A 13,345-nucleotide genomic window follows, 5' to 3' on the forward strand; every position below is an offset into this window, starting at 1 on the left:
GTGTATATAAATAAATAATCCAAAGTTGTGTGTGGTCGGAGAGATGAAGTTGTGTATACAAATAAATAATCCAAAGTTGTGTGTGGTTGGAGAGATGAAGTTGTGTATATAAATAAATAATCCAAAGTTGTGTGTGGTTGGAGAGATGAAGTTGTGTATTCAAATAAATAATCCAAAGTTGTGCGTGGTTGGAGAGATGAAGTTGTGTATATAAATAAAAAATCCAAAGTTGTGTGTGGTTGGAGAGATGAAGTTGTGTATATAAATAAATAATCCAAAGTTGTGTGTGGTTGGAGAGATGAAGTTGTGTATACAAATAAATAATCCAAAGTTGTGTGTGGTTGGAGAGATGAAGTTGTGTATATAAATAAATAATCCAAAGTTGTGTGTGGTAGTAGAGATGAAGTTGTGTATATAAACTAAAAATACAAAGTTGTGCGTGGTTGGAGAGATGAAGTTGTGTATATAAATAAATAATCCAAAGTTGTGTGTGGTTGGAGAGATGAAGTTGTGTATACAAATAAATAATCCAAAGTTGTGTGTGGTTGGAGAGATGAAGTTGTGTATAGAAATAAAAAATCCAAAGTTGTGTGTGGTAGGAGAGATGAAGTTGTGTATATAAATAAATAATCCAAAGTTGTGTGTGGTTGGAGAGATGAAGTTGTGTATACAAATAAATAATCCAAAGTTGTGTGTGGTTGGAGAGATGAAGTTGTGTATATAAATAAATAATCCAAAGTTGTGTGTGGTTGGAGAGATGAAGTTGTGTATAGAAATAAAAAATCCAAAGTTGTGTGTGGTTGGAGAGATGAAGTTGTGTATATAAATAAATAATCCAAAGTTGTGTGTGGTTGGAGAGATGAAGTTGTGTATTCAAATAAATAATCCAAAGTTGTGCGTGGTTGGAGAGATGAAGTTGTGTATATAAATAAAAAATCCAAAGTTGTGTGTGGTTGGAGAGATGAAGTTGTGTATATAAATAAATAATCCAAAGTTGTGTGTGGTTGGAGAGATGAAGTTGTGTATACAAATAAATAATCCAAAGTTGTGTGTGGTTGGAGAGATGAAGTTGTGTATATAAATAAATAATCCAAAGTTGTGTGTGGTTGGAGAGATGAAGTTGTGTATATAAATAAATAATCCAAAGTTGTGTGTGGTTGGAGAGATGAAGTTGTGTATTCAAATAAATAATCCAAAGTTGTGCGTGGTTGGAGAGATGAAGTTGTGTATATAAATAAAAAATCCAAAGTTGTGTGTGGTTGGAGAGATTAAGTTGTGTATACAAATAAATAATCCGAAGTTGTGCGTGGTTGGAGAGATGAAGTTGTGTATATAAATAAATAATCCAAAGTTGTGTGTGGTCGTAGAGATGAAGTTGTGTATATAAATTAAAAATCCAAAGTTGTGCGTGGTTGGAGAGATGAAGTTGTGTATATAAATAAATAATCCAAAGTTGTGTGTGGTTGGAGAGATGAAGTTGTGTATATAAATAAATAATCCAAAGTTGTGTGTGGTTGGAGAGATGAAGTTGTGTATATAAATAAATAATCCAAAGTTGTGTGTGGATGGAGAGATGAAGTTGTGTATATAAATAAAAAATCCAAAGTTGTGTGTGGTTGGAGAGATGAAGTTGTGTATATAAATAAATAATCCAAAGTTGTGTGTGGTTGGAGAGATGAAGTTGTGTATACAAAAAAAAAATCCAAAGTTGTGCGTGGTTGGAGAGATGAAGTTGTGTATATAAATAAATAATCCAAAGTTGTGTGTGGTTGGAGAGATGAAGTTGTGTATACAAATAAATAATCCAAAGTTGTGTGTGGTTGGAGAGATGAAGTTGTGTATATAAATAAAAAATCCAAAGTTGTGTGTGGTTGGAGAGATGAAGTTGTGTATATAAATAAATAATCCAAAGTTGTGTGTGGTCGGAGAGATGAAGTTGTGTATACAAATAAATAATCCAAAGTTGTGTGTGGTTGGAGAGATGAAGTTGTGTATATAAATAAATAATCCAAAGTTGTGTGTGGTTGGAGAGATGAAGTTGTGTATTCAAATAAATAATCCAAAGTTGTGCGTGGTTGGAGAGATGAAGTTGTGTATATAAATAAAAAATCCAAAGTTGTGTGTGGTTGGAGAGATGAAGTTGTGTATATAAATAAATAATCCAAAGTTGTGTGTGGTTGGAGAGATGAAGTTGTGTATACAAATAAATAATCCAAAGTTGTGTGTGGTTGGAGAGATGAAGTGTGTATATAAATAAATAATCCAAAGTTGTGTGTGGTTGGAGAGATGAAGTTGTGTATAGAAATAAATAATCCAAAGTTGTGTGTGGTTGGAGAGATGAAGTTGTGTATATAAATAAATAATCCAAAGTTGTGTGTGGTTGGAGAGATGAAGTTGTGTATTCAAATAAATAATCCAAAGTTGTGTGTGGTTGGAGAGATGAAGTTGTGCATATAAAATAAATAATCCAAAGTTGTGTGTGGTTGGAGAGATGAAGTTGTGCATATAAAATAAATAATCCAAAGTTGTGTGTGGTTGGAGAGATGAAGTTGTGTATATAAATAAATAATCCAAAGTTGTGTGTGGTAGTAGAGATGAAGTTGTGTATATAAATTAAAAATCCAAAGTTGTGCGTGGTTGGAGAGATGAAGTTGTGTATATAAATAAATAATCCAAAGTTGTGTGTGGTTGGAGAGATGAAGTTGTGTACATAAATAAATAATGCAAAGTTGTGTGTGGTTGGAGAGATGAAGTTGTGTATATAAATAAATAATCCAAAGTTGTGTGTGGTTGGAGAGATGAAGTTGTGTATACAAATAAATAATCCAAAGTTGTGTGTGATCATAGAGATGAAGTTGTGTATATAAATAAATAATCCAAAGTTGTGTGTGGTTGGAGAGATGAAGTTGTGTATACAAATAAATAATCCAAAGTTGTATGTGGTTGGAGAGATGAAGTTGTGTATATAAATAAATAATCCAAAGTTGTGTGTGGTAGGAGAGATGAAGTTGTGTATATAAATAAATAATCCAAAGTTGTTTGTGGTAGGAGAGATGAAGTTGTATATATAAATAAATAATCCAAAGTTGTGTGTGGTTGGAGAGATGAAGTTGTGTATATAAATAAATAATCCAAAGTTGTGTGTGGTTGGAGAGATGAAGTTGTGTATATAAATAAATAATCCAAAGTTGTGTGTGGTAGGAGAGATGAAGTTGTGTATATAAATAAATAATCCAAAGTTGTGTGTGGTTGGAGAGATGAAGTTGTGTATATAAATAAATAATCCAAAGTTGTGTGTGGTTGGAGAGATGTAGTTGTGTATATAAATAAATAATCCAAAGTTGTGTGTGGTAGGAGAGATGAAGTTGTGTATATAAATAAATAATCCAAAGTTGTGTGTGGTAGTCGAGATGAAGTTGTGTATATAAATAAATAATCGAAAGTTGTGTGTGGTAGTAGAGATGAAGTTGTGTATATAAATAAATAATCGAAAGTTGTGTGTGGTCGTAGAGATGAAGTTGTGTATATAAATAAATAATCGAAAGTTGTGTGTGGTAGTAGAGATGAAGTTGTGTATATAAAAAAATAATCGAAAGTTGTGTGTGGTTGGAGAGATGAAGTTGTGTATATAAATAAATAATCCAAAGTTGTGTGTGGTAGTCGAGATGAAGTTGTGTATATAAATAAATAATCGAAAGTTGTGTGTGGTAGTAGAGATGAAGTTGTGTATATAAATAAATAATCGAAAGTTGTGTGTGGTTGGAGAGATGAAGTTGTGTATATAAATAAATAATCGAAAGTTGTGTGTGGTTGGAGAGATGAAGTTGTGAAAATAAATAAATAATCCAAAGTTGTGTGTGGTTGGAGAGATGAAGTTGTGTATATAAATAAATAATCCAAAGTTGTGTGTGGTAGTAGAGATGAAGTTGTGTATATAAATAAATAATCGAAAGTTGTGTGTGGTAGTAGAGATGAAGTTGTGTATATAAATAAATAATCGAAAGTTGTGTGTGGTTGGAGAGATGAAGTTGTGTATATAAATAAATAATCGAAAGTTGTGTGTGGTTGGAGAGATGAAGTTGTGTATAGAAATAAATAATCCAAAGTTGTGTGTGGTTGGAGAGATGAAGTTGTGTATTCAAATAAATAATCCAAAGTTGTGCGTGGTTGGAGAGATGAAGTTGTGTATATAAATAAAAAATCCAAAGTTGTGTGTGGTTGGAGAGTTGTGTATATAAATAAATAATCCAAACTTGTGTGTGGTTGGAGAGATGAAGTTGTGTATATAAATAAATAATCCAAAGTTGTGTGTGGTTGGAGAGATGAAGTTGTGCATATAAAATAAATAATCCAAAGTTGTGTGTGGTTGGAGAGATGAAGTTGTGCATATAAAATAAATAATCCAAAGTTGTGTGTGGTTGGAGAGATGAAGTTGTGCATATAAAATAAATAATCCAAAGTTGTGTGTGGTTGGAGAGATGAAGTTGTGCATATAAAATAAATAATGCAAAGTTGTGTGTGGTTGGAGAGATGAAGTTGTGCTTATAAAATAAATAATCCAAAGTTGTGTGTGGTTGGAGAGATGAAGTTGTGTATATAAATAAATAATCCAAAGTTGTGTGTGGTTGGAGAGATGAAGTTGTGTGTATAAATAAATAATCCAAAGTTGTGTGTGGTTGGAGAGATGAAGTTGTGCATATAAAATAAATAATGCAAAGTTGTGTGTGGTTGGAGAGATGAAGTTGTGCTAATAAAATAAATAATCCAAAGTTGTGTGTGGTTGGAGAGATGAAGTTGTGTATATAAATAAATAATCCAAAGTTGTGTGTGGTTGGAGAGATGAAGTTGTGTATACAAATAAATAATCCAAAGTTGTGTGTGGTTGGAGAGATGAAGTTGTGTATTCAAATAAATAATCCAAAGTTGTGCGTGGTTGGAGAGATGAAGTTGTGTATATAAATAAAAAATCCAAAGTTGTGTGTGGTTGGAGAGATGAAGTTGTGTATATAAATAAATAATCCAAAGTTGTGTGTGGTTGGAGAGATGAAGTTGTGTATATAAATAAATAATCCAAAGTTGTGCGTGGTTGGAGAGATGAAGTTGTGTATATAAATAAATAATCCAAAGTTGTGTGTGGTTGGAGAGATGAAGTTGTGCATATAAAATAAATAATCCAAAGTTGTGTGTGGTTGGAGAGATGAAGTTGTGCATATAAAATAAATAATCCAAAGTTGTGCGTGGTTGGAGAGATGAAGTTGTGTATATAAATAAATAATCCAAAGTTGTGTGTGGTTGGAGAGATGAAGTTGTGTATACAAATAAATAATCCAAAGTTGTGTGTGGTTGGAGAGATGAAGTTGTGTATATAAATAAAAAATCCAAAGTTGTGTGTGGTTGGAGAGATGAAGTTGTGTATATAAATAAATAATCCAAAGTTGTGTGTGGTTGGAGAGATGAAGTTGTGTATACAAAAAAAAAATCCAAAGTTGTGCGTGGTTGGAGAGATGAAGTTGTGTATATAAATAAATAATCCAAAGTTGTGTGTGGTTGGAGAGATGAAGTTGTGTATACAAATAAATAATCCAAAGTTGTGTGTGGTTGGAGAGATGAAGTTGTGTATATAAATAAAAAATCCAAAGTTGTGTGTGGTTGGAGAGATGAAGTTGTGTATATAAATAAATAATCCAAAGTTGTGTGTGGTCGGAGAGATGAAGTTGTGTTTACAAATAAATAATCCAAAGTTGTGTGTGGTTGGAGAGATGAAGTTGTGCATATAAAATAAATAATGCAAAGTTGTGTGTGGTTGGAGAGATGAAGTTGTGCTTATAAAATAAATAATCCAAAGTTGTGTGTGGTTGGAGAGATGAAGTTGTGTATATAAATAAATAATCCAAAGTTGTGTGTGGTTGGAGAGATGAAGTTGTGTGTATAAATAAATAATCCAAAGTTGTGTGTGGTTGGAGAGATGAAGTTGTGCATATAAAATAAATAATGCAAAGTTGTGTGTGGTTGGAGAGATGAAGTTGTGCTAATAAAATAAATAATCCAAAGTTGTGTGTGGTTGGAGAGATGAAGTTGTGTATATAAATAAATAATCCAAAGTTGTGTGTGGTTGGAGAGATGAAGTTGTGTATATAAATAAATAATCCAAAGTTGTGTGTGGTTGGAGAGATGAAGTTGTGTATACAAATAAATAATCCAAAGTTGTGTGTGGTTGGAGAGATGAAGTTGTGTATATAAATAAATAATCCAAAGTTGTGTGTGGTTGGAGAGATGAAGTTGTGTATACAAATAAATAATCCAAAGTTGTGTGTGGTTGGAGAGATGAAGTTGTGTATATAAATAAATAATCCAAAGTTGTGTGTGGGTGGAGAGATGAAGTTGTGTATATAAATAAATAATCCAAAGTTGTGTGTGGTTGGAGAGATGAAGTTGTGTATATAAATAAATAATCCAAAGTTGTGTGTGGTTGGAGAGATGAAGTTGTGTATATAAATAAATAATCCAAAGTTGTGTGTGGGTGGAGAGATGAAGTTGTGTATATAAATAAAAAATCCAAAGTTGTGTGTGGTTGGAGAGATGAAGTTGTGTATATAAATAAATAATCCAAAGTTGTGTGTGGTTGGAGAGATGAAGTTGTGTATACAAAAAAAAAATCCAAAGTTGTGCGTGGTTGGAGAGATGAAGTTGTGTATATAAATAAATAATCCAAAGTTGTGTGTGGTTGGAGAGATGAAGTTGTGTATAGAAATAAAAAATCCAAAGTTGTGTGTGGTTGGAGAGATGAAGTTGTGTATATAAATAAATAATCCAAAGTTGTGTGTGGTTGGAGAGATGAAGTTGTGTATTCAAATAAATAATCCAAAGTTGTGCGTGGTTGGAGAGATGAAGTTGTGTATATAAATAAAAAATCCAAAGTTGTGTGTGGTTGGAAAGATGAAGTTGTGTATATAAATAAATAATCCAAAGTTGTGTGTGGTTGGAGAGATGAAGTTGTGTATACAAATAAATAATCCAAAGTTGTGTGTGGTTGGAGAGATGAAGTTGTGTATATAAATAAATAATCCAAAGTTGTGTGTGGTTGGAGAGATGAAGTTGTGTATAGAAATAAAAAATCAAAGTTGTGTGTGGTTGGAGAGATGAAGTTCTGTATATAAATAAATAATCCAAAGTTGTGTGTGGTTGGAGAGATGAAGTTGTGTATTCAAATAAATAATCCAAAGTTGTGCGTGGTTGGAGAGATGAAGTTGTGTATATAAATAAAAAATCCAAAGTTGTGTGTGGTTGGAGAGATGAAGTTGTGTATACAAATAAATAATCCAAAGTTGTGTGTGGTTGGAGAGATGAAGTTGTGTATATAAATAAATAATCCAAAGTTGTGTGTGGTTGGAGAGATGAAGTTGTGTATTCAAATAAATAATCCAAAGTTGTGCGTGGTTGGAGAGATGAAGTTGTGTATATAAATAAATAATCCAAAGTTGTGTGTGGTTGGAGAGATGAAGTTGTGTATATAAATAAATAATCCAAAGTTGTGTGTGGTTGGAGAGATGAAGTTGTGTATAGAAATAAATAATCCAAAGTTGTGTGTGGTTGGAGAGATGAAGTTGTGTAAATAAATAAATAATCCAAAGTTGTGTGTGGTTGGAGAGATGAAGTTGTGTATTCAAATAAATAATCCGAAGTTGTGCGTGGATGGAGAGATGAAGTTGTGTATATAAATAAATAATCCAAAGTTGTGTGTGGTCATAGAGATGAAGTTGTGTATATAAATTAAAAATCCAAAGTTGTGCGTGGTTGGAGAGATGAAGTTGTGTATATAAATAAATAATCCAAAGTTGTGTGTGGTTGGAGAGATGAAGTTGTGTATATAAATAAATAATCCAAAGTTGTGTGTGGTTGGAGAGATGAAGTTGTGTATATAAATAAATAATCCAAAGTTGTGTGTGGGTGGAGAGATGAAGTTGTGTATATAAATAAAAAATCCAAAGTTGTGTGTGGTTGGAGAGATGAAGTTGTGTATATAAATAAATAATGCAAAGTTGTGTGTGGTTGGAGAGATGAAGTTGTGTATACAAAAAAAAAATCCAAAGTTGTGCGTGGTTGGAGAGATGAAGTTGTGTATATAAATAAATAATCCAAAGTTGTGTGTGGTTGGAGAGATGAAGTTGTGTATACAAATAAATAATCCAAAGTTGTGTGTGGTTGGAGAGATGAAGTTGTGTATATAAATAAAAAATCCAAAGTTGTGTGTGGTTGGAGAGATGAAGTTGTGTATATAAATAAATAATCCAAAGTTGTGTGTGGTTGGAGAGATGAAGTTGTGTATATAAATAAAAAATCCAAAGTTGTGTGTGGTTGGAGAGATGAAGTTGTGTATATAAATAAATAATCCAAAGTTGTGTGTGGTTGGAGAGATGAAGTTGTGTATACAAAAAAAAAATCCAAAGTTGTGCGTGGTTGGAGAGATGAAGTTGTGTATATAAATAAATAATCCAAAGTTGTGTGTGGTTGGAGAGATGAAGTTGTGTATACAAATAAATAATCCAAAGTTGTGTGTGGTTGGAGAGATGAAGTTGTGTATATAAATAAAAAATCCAAAGTTGTGTGTGGTTGGAGAGATGAAGTTGTGTACATAAATAAATAATCCAAAGTTGTGTGTGGTTGGAGAGATGAAGTTGTGTATACAAATAAATAATCCAAAGTTGTGTGTGGTTGGAGAGATGAAGTTGTGTATATAAATAAATAATCCAAAGTTGTGTGTGGTTGGAGAGATGAAGTTGTGTATTCAAATAAATAATCCAAAGTTGTGCGTGGTTGGAGAGATGAAGTTGTGTATATAAATAAATAATCCAAAGTTGTGTGTGGTTGGAGAGATGAAGTTGTGTATACAAATAAATAATCCAAAGTTGTGTGTGGTTGGAGAGATGAAGTTGTGTATATAAATAAATAATCCAAAGTTGTGTGTGGTTGGAGAGATGAAGTTGTGTATATAAATAAATAATCCAAAGTTGTGTGTGGTTGGAGAGATGAAGTTGTGTATACAAATAAATAATCCAAAGTTGTGTGTGGTTGGAGAGATGAAGTTGTGTATATAAATAAATAATCCAAAGTTGTGTGTGGTTGGAGAGATGAAGTTGTGTATTCAAATAAATAATCCAAAGTTGTGCATGGTTGGAGAGATGAAGTTGTGTATATAAATAAAAAATCCAAAGTTGTGTGTGGTTGGAGAGATGAAGTTGTGTATATAAATAAATAATCCAAAGTTGTGTGTGGTTGGAGAGATGAAGTTGTGTATATAAATAAATAATCCAAAGTTGTGTGTGGTTGGAGAGATGAAGTTGTGCATATAAAATAAATAATCCAAAGTTGTGTGTGGTAGTAGAGATGAAGTTGTGTATATAAATTAAAAATCCAAAGTTGTGCGTGGTTGGAGAGATGAAGTTGTGTATATAAATAAATAATCCAAAGTTGTGTGTGGTTGGAGAGATGAAGTTGTGTATGTAAATAAATAATCCAAAGTTGTGTGTGGTTGGAGAGATGAAGTTGTGTATACAAATAAATAATCCAAAGTTGTGTGTGGTTGGAGAGATGAAGTTGTGTATATAAATAAATAATCCAAAGTTGTGTGTGGTAGTAGAGATGAAGTTGTGTATATAAATTAAAAATCCAAAGTTGTGCGTGGTTGGAGAGATGAAGTTGTGTATATAAATAAATAATCCAAAGTTGTGTGTGGTTGGAGAGATGAAGTTGTGTATACAAATAAATAATCCAAAGTTGTGTGTGGTTGGAGAGATGAAGTTGTGTATAGAAATAAAAAATCCAAAGTTGTGTGTGGTAGGAGAGATGAAGTTGTGTATATAAATAAATAATCCAAAGTTGTGTGTGGTTGGAGAGATGAAGTTGTGTATACAAATAAATAATCCAAAGTTGTGTGTGGTTGGAGAGATGAAGTTGTGTATATAAATAAATAATCCAAAGTTGTGTGTGGTTGGAGAGATGAAGTTGTGTATAGAAATAAAAAATCCAAAGTTGTGTGTGGTTGGAGAGATGAAGTTGTGTATATAAATAAATAATCCAAAGTTGTGTGTGGTTGGAGAGATGAAGTTGTGTATTCAAATAAATAATCCAAAGTTGTGCGTGGTTGGAGAGATGAAGTTGTGTATATAAATAAAAAATCCAAAGTTGTGTGTGGTTGGAGAGATTAAGTTGTGTATATAAATAAATAATCCAAAGTTGTGTGTGGTTGGAGAGATGAAGTTGTGTATACAAATAAATAATCCAAAGTTGTGTGTGGTTGGAGAGATGAAGTTGTGTATCTATCTATAATTCCAGTAATCTCTGTTTGTTTGTACGTTTGTACGTTTGTTTGTCTGTGACCGCTGTTTCGCGACAACCACGGGTCCGATATACTTTTAACTTGCCAGGTATATTGCTGGGGACCCGAGGATGTGCCTTTTCAAGGTTTCATATTAATCGGACAATTACTTACCGAGCTATGTCCAAAAAACGATTCAACCAATCAGAGAGCAGCGAACTATCGCGTGTGCCGAACGTGGCGGACACACTCTGCCTCGGATGGCACATTTGAGAGCGTATTCATTTATTTCACGTTTGCAAACTATGTTGGCGCTATGTTGGCGTTAAACTATGTTTTAAAACTAATAAAAACCCCGGGGGGATTGTCACTGTACTCGCAAGCCGTTCGCCGTTCGCTTTGGCGTTGCGAATGGACCAAAACATTTCATGCACCAAACCATTTCATGTAAAGCGTTCGCCGTTCGCTTTGGCGTTGCGAATGGACCAAAACATTTCATGAACCAAACCATTTCATGTAAATAGAGGGGGGGATATAATTTTAGATATAGATATAGTACGGGCATGCCCTAGTATAAATAAATAATCCAAAGTTGTGTGTGGTTGGAGAGATGAAGTTGTGTATATAAATAAATAATCCAAAGTTGTGTGTGGTTGGAGAGATGAAGTTGTGTATTCAAATAAATAATCCAAAGTTGTGCGTGGTTGGAGAGATGAAGTTGTGTATATAAATAAATAATCCAAAGTTGTGTGTGGTTGGAGAGATGAAGTTGTGTATATAAATAAATAATCCAAAGTTGTGTGTGGTTGGAGAGATGAAGTTGTGTATATAAATAAATAATCCAAAGTTGTGCGTGGTTGGAGAGATGAAGTTGTGCATATAAAATAAATAATCCAAAGTTGTGTGTGGTTGGAGAGATGAAGTTGTGCATATAAAATAAATAATCCAAAGTTGTGCGTGGTTGGAGAGATGAAGTTGTGTATATAAATAAATAATCCAAAGTTGTGTGTGGTTGGAGAGATGAAGTTGTGTATACAAATAAATAATCCAAAGTTGTGTGTGGTTGGAGAGATGAAGTTGTGTATATAAATAAAAAATCCAAAGTTGTGTGTGGTTGGAGAGATGAAGTTGTGTATATAAATAAATAATCCAAAGTTGTGTGTGGTTGGAGAGATGAAGTTGTGTATACAAAAAAAAAATCCAAAAGTTGTGCGTGGTTGGAGAGATGAAGTTGTGTATATAAATAAATAATCCAAAGTTGTGTGTGGTTGGAGAGATGAAGTTGTGTATACAAATAAATAATCCAAAGTTGTGTGTGGTTGGAGAGATGAAGTTGTGTATATAAATAAAAAATCCAAAGTTGTGTGTGGTTGGAGAGATGAAGTTGTGTATATAAATAAATAATCCAAAGTTGTGTGTGGTCGGAGAGATGAAGTTGTGTTTACAAATAAATAATCCAAAGTTGTGTGTGGTTGGAGAGATGAAGTTGTGCATATAAAATAAATAATGCAAAGTTGTGTGTGGTTGGAGAGATGAAGTTGTGCTTATAAAATAAATAATCCAAAGTTGTGTGTGGTTGGAGAGATGAAGTTGTGTATATAAATAAATAATCCAAAGTTGTGTGTGGTTGGAGAGACTAGGGCATTGCCCGTACTATATCTACATCTAAAATTATATCCCCCCCCTCTATTTACATGAAATGGTTTGGTCCAAAGCGAACGGCTTCCGGAGTTTGGTAAAGAAATCGCCATCGCGTGCACAAACGCGCAGGAAAGCGAATGAATCGCAAATTCGTTTTTATTAGTTTTAAAACATAGTTTAACGCCAACATAGTTTGCAAACGTGAAATAAATGAATACGCTCTCAAATGTGCCATCCGAGGCAGAGTGTGTCCGCCACGTTCGGCACACGCGATAGTTCGCTGCTCTCTGATTGGTTGAATCGTTTTTTGGACATAGCTCGGTAAGTAATTGTCCGATTAATATGAAACCTTGAAAAGGCACATCCTCGGGTCCCCAGCAATATACCTGGCAAGTTAAAAGTATATCGGACCCGTGGTTGTCGAGAAACAGCGGTCACAGACAAACAAACGTACAAACGTACAAACAGAGATTACTGGAATTATAGATAGATGAAGTTGTGTGTATAAATAAATAATCCAAAGTTGTGTGTGGTTGGAGAGATGAAGTTGTGCATATAAAATAAATAATGCAAAGTTGTGTGTGGTTGGAGAGATGAAGTTGTGCTAATAAAATAAATAATCCAAAGTTGTGTGTGGTTGGAGAGATGAAGTTGTGTATATAAATAAATAATCCAAAGTTGTGTGTGGTTGGAGAGATGAAGTTGTGTATATAAATAAATAATCCAAAGTTGTGTGTGGTTGGAGAGATGAAGTTGTGTATACAAATAAATAATCCAAAGTTGTGTGTGGTTGGAGAGATGAAGTTGTGTATATAAATAAATAATCCAAAGTTGTGTGTGGTTGGAGAGATGAAGTTGTGTATACAAATAAATAATCCAAAGTTGTGTGTGGTTGGAGAGATGAAGTTGTGTATATAAATAAATAATCCAAAGTTGTGTGTGGGTGGAGAGATGAAGTTGTGTATATAAATAAATAATCCAAAGTTGTGTGTGGTTGGAGAGATGAAGTTGTGTATATAAATAAATAATCCAAAGTTGTGTGTGGTTGGAGAGATGAAGTTGTGTATATAAATAAATAATCCAAAGTTGTGTGTGGGTGGAGAGATGAAGTTGTGTATATAAATAAAAAATCCAAAGTTGTGTGTGGTTGGAGAGATGAAGTTGTGTATATAAATAAATAATCCAAAGTTGTGTGTGGTTAGAGAGATGAAGTTGTGTACACAAAAAAAAAATCCAAAGTTGTGCGTGGTTGGAGAGATGAAGTTGTGTATACAAATAAATAATCCAAAGTTGTGCGTGGTTGGAGAGATGAAGTTGTGTATATAAATAAAAAATCCAAAGTTGTGTGTGGTTGGAAAGATGAAGTTGTGTATATAAATAAATAATCCA

This window comes from Myxine glutinosa, chromosome 9 (genome assembly GCF_964187855.1).
Source record: "Myxine glutinosa chromosome 9, kmMyxGlut1.1, whole genome shotgun sequence".
NCBI lineage: Eukaryota > Metazoa > Chordata > Myxini > Myxiniformes > Myxinidae > Myxine > Myxine glutinosa.